Source organism: Bubalus kerabau, chromosome 15 (genome assembly GCF_029407905.1).
Source record: "Bubalus kerabau isolate K-KA32 ecotype Philippines breed swamp buffalo chromosome 15, PCC_UOA_SB_1v2, whole genome shotgun sequence".
Classification (NCBI taxonomy): Eukaryota; Metazoa; Chordata; class Mammalia; order Artiodactyla; family Bovidae; genus Bubalus; species Bubalus kerabau.
This window is the reverse complement of record NC_073638.1, coordinates 804,290-810,992: the sequence shown is the minus strand read 5'-3', so window position 1 is coordinate 810,992 and position 6,703 is coordinate 804,290. Positions and strand designations below refer to the sequence as shown.

The 6,703-nt window shown below is 38.9% G+C and overlaps 1 pseudogene; it reads right to left on the bottom strand.

The window, feature by feature from the left end:
• Window positions 1-5,406: 5,406 nt before the first annotated feature.
• LOC129628704 (olfactory receptor 4C13-like) lies at window positions 5,407-6,324 on the bottom strand (annotated as a pseudogene).
• Between the last annotated feature and the right edge of the window lie 379 nt (window positions 6,325-6,703).

Here is a 6,703-nt window from a genome sequence, read left to right as displayed (position 1 = left end):
AGAAACCTGTATGCAGGTCAGGAAGCAACAGTTAGAACTGGACGTGGAACAACAGACTGGTTTCAAATAGGAAAAGGAGTACGTCAAAGCTGTATATTGTCACCCTGCTTATTTAACTTATATGCACAGTACATCATGAGAAACACTGGGCTGGAAGAAGCACAAGCTAGAATCAAGATTGCCCAGAGAAATATCAATAACCTCAGATATGCAGATGACACCACCCTTATGGCTGAAAGTGAGGAGAAGCCAAAAAGCCTCTTGATGAAAATGAAAGAGGAGAATGAAAAAGTTGGCTTAAAGCTCAACATTCAGAAAACTAAGATCATGGCATCCGGTCCCATCACTTCATGGTAGATAGATGGGGAAACAGTGGCTGACTTTATTTTTTTGGGCTCCAAAATCATTGCAGATGGTGACTGCAGCCATGAAATTAAGACACTTACTCCTTGGAAGGAAAGTTATGACCAAGATAGATAGCATATTAAAAAGCAGAGACATTACTTTGTCAACAAAGGTCCATCTAGTAAAGGCTATGTTTTTTCCAGTGGTCATGTATGGATGTGAGAGTTGGACTATAAAGAAAGCTGAGCACCGAAGAAGTGATGCTTTTGAACTGTGGTGTTGCAGAAGATCTTTGAGAGTTCCTTGGTCTGCAAGGCGATCCAACCAGTCCATCCTAATGGAGATCAGTCCTGGGTGTTCCTTGGAAGGACTGATGTTGAAGCTGAAACTGCAATACTTTGGCCACCTGATGTGAAGAGCTGGCTCATTTGAAAAGATCCTGATGCTGGGAAAGCTTGAAGGCAGAAGGAGAAGAGGACAGCAGAGGATGAGATGGTTCAATGGCATCACCAACTCATTGGGCATGGATTTGGGTGGACTCTGGGAGTTGGTGATAGGGAGGCCTGGCATGCTGCATTTCATGGGGTCGCATAGGGTCAGACATAACTAAGCAACTGAACTGAATTAGTTGTTATTTTGGGGTTTCATCTTGTCCTTTCATCTGGGCCATGTGATATCATGCTCTCTAACTTTCTGTGAATTTTGTTTCAGTTCCACAGGCTGCAGTATGTAGTTCTTATTTCTGCCCCTTTGCCTTTGGGTGGATGAGTCTGTCTTAAGTGGCTTATGTAGGCTTCCTGATGGGAGGGACTGGTTCTTGTATACTTATGGGTGAACTGGGTCTTTTCACTCTGGTGGGTAGGGTTGTGCTCTGGACTTCTATGAGAAGCCTGTCTGATATTGGGTGGATCTGTATTCCCATCCTGTTGGTTGCTTTCTTGAGGTATCCAGCAAAGGAGTCTATAGGTGGAGAGTGGGTCTAATAGTGGCTTCCAGAAAGGCTCATACCAATGAGTGGTCTCCAGATCTGCCACTGCCATCATCTTTGTCCCTACCATGAGCTGAAGACATACTCTACTTCTTCAGTTTTCAATACTAGAAAGTAGGTCTGGCCCCGTCTCTTGGAATGTCACTGTTTCTTTTTCTTCCCAAATCCTAATATGTACACAACCGTGTGTGTACCCTCCAAGAGTGTGGTTTCTGCTACCTTAGTCATTGTGGAATTTCTGTGATTAAACACTGCTTGCCTTCAAAGACAGATCCTCTAGGGGCTCCTACTCTTGTGCTGGACATCCAGCCTGGTGAGCCTGACAGAGGGCTCAAGACTTTCACTCCTTGTGGCAGAAATTCTGTAGTAAAATTGCTTTCTAATTTGTAGGTTGCCCACCAGGTGGGTATAGAATTTGATTTAATCATCACTGTGCTTCTCCTACAATCTTATAGAGGCTTCTTCTTTGCCTTTGGATGTCGGGTATCTATTTTGGTAGGTTCCAGCATTTTTTTTTTTTTTTTTGGGTATATGGTTGTTCAGCTGCTGACTGTGATTTTAGTGTTTACATGAGAAGGGGTGAACTCACTTCCTCTGTTCCACAATCTTGAGCTAATCTCTGTTCTGTAGACTAAATTATGACTCATTGATAGAGAACTAAAATGCTTATAGGTAAAAGTCTCTATTACCCTTCCACCTGAATGCAAGGAACAACTCATTTTTTCTGCTTATCTGAATGAAGTAAAATAAGTCACTAGATTTGTGGTATCTTCAAAAGCCCAGGAACAAAATTTATATGTTCAATATGTTTTCAATACATAGCTGACATAGGGCCTAAAAATATGTAATAATTCATAGTAATTCCATATAAGCCACGACTATTCTCAAACTTGAAATTAAGTGATAGTATTTGTGACCTAGAGAAGTGGTGGTTTTGCAATAAGTGTTTCAATGTGATCTACCAGAAGAGCAAAGAAGATATAAAATGTATGTGTTTTAAAGCATTAGAGAAATACCAAATGCTCAGTGTTTTGTGGAACCAATATTTTGAAAAGCCAGAAACTAAACCCTGAATTTTAGGTGCTCTTTTCACTAAAGATATGGGCCAATTCTAAAAACTACACAGAAAAGACTGAAAAGACTTAGTGGAAATTCCTACAAATGCTTTTCTTTTGGGACAATAAATGGGATTCAAATCCTGCCAAAAAAGAAGAGAAATTTGGAAACAACCAGGCTCTAATTTGAGATTACAAAAAGCTTTCTACTCTTTATAGCCATAAAACAAAGTCACATTTAAGAGATGGTTCCAAAAAAGTGTTGCTGCTGTTTGTGTCAGAGTATTCTACCTGAGTTTTCCTCCAGGAGTTTTACAGTATCCACTGTTACATTTAGGTCTTTAATCCATTTAGAGTTTATTTTTGTATATGGCATAAGAGATGCTGTTTAAGAGACACTCTTTTCTTCATGGTATATTCTCGCCTCGTGAAGACAGCCTTGCATGATTTAGTAAACACGGTCAGACTAGTACCATGCTTGGACATTTCTGTGTGGTCAAATTATGAAAGAAAGAGCTCCAGTTGACCACTGAGCTTGAGAAGGTGACATTTGTGAGAAGAAACCTAGAGTTGGAGTATCTTATTCAGAGAAGCTCTAATTTATCAACAGTGTTGTAGTAAGTAGGATGACCTGGTATTTTCCATGGGTATAGATAATCATTACAGGTGTCCCCCCATTTTTGAAAATTCACCTTAGACTCTTTGCTTTTGTGAAGACCAATGTTAGTATTTGTTTTCATTAATAGAAAAGAAATGTGATATTATACATATTTCAATGCCATTCTCCCAAATCATCCCACCCTCTTCCTCTCTCACAGAGTCCAAAAGACTGTTCTATACATCAGTGTCTCTTTTGCTGTCTCGTATACAGGGTTATCATTACCATCTTTCTAAATTCCATATATATGTGCTAGTATACTGTATTGGTGTTTTTCTTTCTGGCTTACTTCACTCTGTTTAATAGGCTCCAGTTTCATCCACCTCATTAGAACTGAGTCAAATGTATTCTTTTTAATGGCTGAGTAATACTCCATGGGACAACCCAGAGGGATGGTATGGGGAGGGAGGAGGAAGGAGGGTTCAGGATGGGGAACACATGTATACCTGTGGCAGATTCATTTTGATATATGGCAAAACCAATACAATATTGTAAAGTTAAATAAAATAAAATTTTAAAAATCTTATAAAAAAGAAACAAAAAAGAAAAGAAATGTGAAGATTTTTGCTTAAAAAAAAAAAATTCCATTACCGTAGTAATGTTGGACATTTTTTTTTATTATTTTATTTTATTTTTTAACTTTACAATATTTTATTGGTTTTGCCATATATAAAAATGAATCCACCACAGGTATACACGTGTTCCCCATCCTGAACCCTCCTACCTCCTCCCTCCCTGTACCATCCCTCTGGGTCGTCCCAGTGCACCAGCCCCAAGCATCCAGTATCATGCATAGAACCTGGACTGGCGACTCATTTCATATATGATATTATACATTTTTAAAATTGAAGTAAATTGAACTTTCAAAAAAAATAAGAATCTTGTAGTGCTGAAATGTATTCCTACATTTGAGACAAGGCTATAGCATTTGACACCATCTTCTTGAAGGATAAAGTTAATCATTTAGAGAGCAGATGATTTTCTCATTAGTAGACCTAAACATACCACAGACAACTCTGTTTACTTGAAAGAAAGTAAAACTGAGTTTTAAGACTTGAATGGGAAGTTTCTAGCTGAAATTTTTTAAAGAGAGCTGAATTTCAGTAATAGATCCTGACACACTAATGGGGGAAACATGTATCAGGCCAGGCAAGTAAATTAGTAATCCATTTTGGCTTTAATTTGCTTCTTTGTAAAACTAGTATTGCCTCCCTGGTGAATTAAAAACAAACAAACAAACAAACAAAAAACACTTGCCAATGCTGGAGACATGGGCTCAATTTCTGGATAGGGAAGATCACCTGAAGAAAGAAATGGCAACCCATTCCAGTATTTTTGCCTAAAAATCCCATGGACAGATGATTTGCAAAGAGCCTGACACAAATTAGGGACTAAACAATGACAATAAAATCTGTATAACTGTTAGTGAAGCTAACAGTTTAGTAAATGGATAAATCAACTGAAGTGAATATGCTGCAGATAATGAAGTGCTAATTTAATGTAAATTTATGGAACAGCTTCAGAGACCTGGGTTAAAAATAAAAACAAAAACACACAAACTTTTTACACAGGTTTTCAGTACACAAGGATATTTAAAGTAGATGAATTCCTTATTTTCAAGGTTCTCCAGAGCAATAACTTTGAAACATAATCATGTTTTTTGTTGAGACATAATAAAATATGGCAACCCTTGTATCAAATGACTCTCAATTCTTGCTATCGAAGATTTTTCATATATTAAAAAAAAGTAGATGAGCCATAAGGATATTTAGAAAATGAAGGAAATGAAGAATAATTTCAAAACCTCTGGCTTATTCCTTGTGCCAAGAAAACGTTCAGATTGTGAATTATTCTTTCTTCTCTATGCAGTTGACTCTTGCTTTTATTATTATTCATAGTACAAAAAAAATAGCTCTGATTCTTTCACTTAACTATTACTTCCCAGTGTTTCTGGCAAAGAATTTCTATTCCTAATTTACTTTAAACAAAAATAGACAAAGTTCTTAGATCAATATCCTAAAGAAAAGCCAATTTCATCCAAAAGACATATATGAAGAATTTAGTGAAGCAGATGTAGGACAGTGAAGAAAAACATACTCTACAATAATCAAACCTGGGGTTTATAGTTGTTTCCTTTGCCTAATCTGAAGTTATAAACATGAACATTGAAGTTTTCAAATAGTACATTAAAAGTTAACAAAATGCCTAAAATGTGCCTCACTAGGGTGCCTCAACATATACTTTCTGGGCCTTTTTATCTGTCAATAATCAGCAAAATTTCATATTTTCTATAATAATTCACAACTGGTACAACCCTCCCTAAGTATACAAATCATTTCTTTCTTGGCTTCACAAACAGCCTAAGTTACTCTTCTCTTCAGCAAATTTCTCATGGCAATTTTCACCTCTGTGTTTCTCACTGTGTAAATTATAGGATTTAGCATGGGAGTGAGGACTGCAAAGAATACAGCCACCCACTTGTCCACAGGATAGGTGGCCACAGGAAGCATCTAGGTGAATATACAAGGGGCAAAAAGAGAACCACTACTGTAAAGTGGGAGCCACATGTAGAGAGGGCCTTGTGCTGTCCTTCAGAGCCATGGGATTTCAGGAAGCTCAGGATGACTGTGTAGGAGATGAGGAGCAGGAAAAAATGAGCAAGCACATGGCCCCAGTGTTAGCTGCCACCATGATTCCAAGCATGTAGGTGTGGGTACAGGCAAGTTTTAATAATGAGATGAAATCACACATAAAGTGATCAATGACATTTGAGCCACAAAAGGTCACGTCTACTATGAAAAGAACCTGCACGGTGGCATGCAGGATCCCCCCAGTCCAGGCCACCACCACCAGAAGCTGGCAGAGCCCCTGCCACATGATGGTGGTATAGTGCAGAGGCTTGCAGATGGCCACATAGCGGTCATAAGCCATGACACTGAGGACAATAACCTCTACTCCTCCCAGGAAGTGCTCTAGAAAGAAATGAGTCAGGGAGCCACCCCTGAAGATGGTTCTCCTCTGGTACAGCAGGTCAGTGATTAATTTCGGGGTGCTGACAGAGGTGAAGATGGCATCTATGAAGGACGAGTGAGAAAGAAGTACGTGGGAACTGAAAGTGTGGGGCTGAGGGAGATGGTGATGACGAGCAGGTTGGCGAGCACAGTGAATAGGAACATGGGCAAAAGGACAACAAAGAGTATTTTCTGCAGTTGTAGATTCTGTGTGAGTCCCAAGAGAAGAAATTTAGTCATGTTGTTGGGAGATGCGAGAAGCTCCATTTAAGAAGCAATATGTTCTTGGGTCCTGAATTACCTACAAAGGAATTGAGAATTGTACCTATTAATCATGATAGCATGATAGTCTGAATTTCTTAGAACACAGACAGAGCAGTCACTGTAGCTGTGGAAAATGTCTTTGGCACTTTGCCCCAGTACTTGTTTTATGTCTTTCTTATTTTCTCCGTGATGCTGTCCATCTCTTCAGACACCTTGTACTTGTAACCTGTAAATTACCTATAGGGCAACACATGATCTGTAGTTTACTGTGAAAACACTGGGCTATCTCCATGAGACCTGGATTCTCATTCTGGTTCCAGCTCCATGTGCCTCTACTTAGTATCTCAGTGCCCCGTGTTTCTAAGCCCTCCTCTGTCAGGTT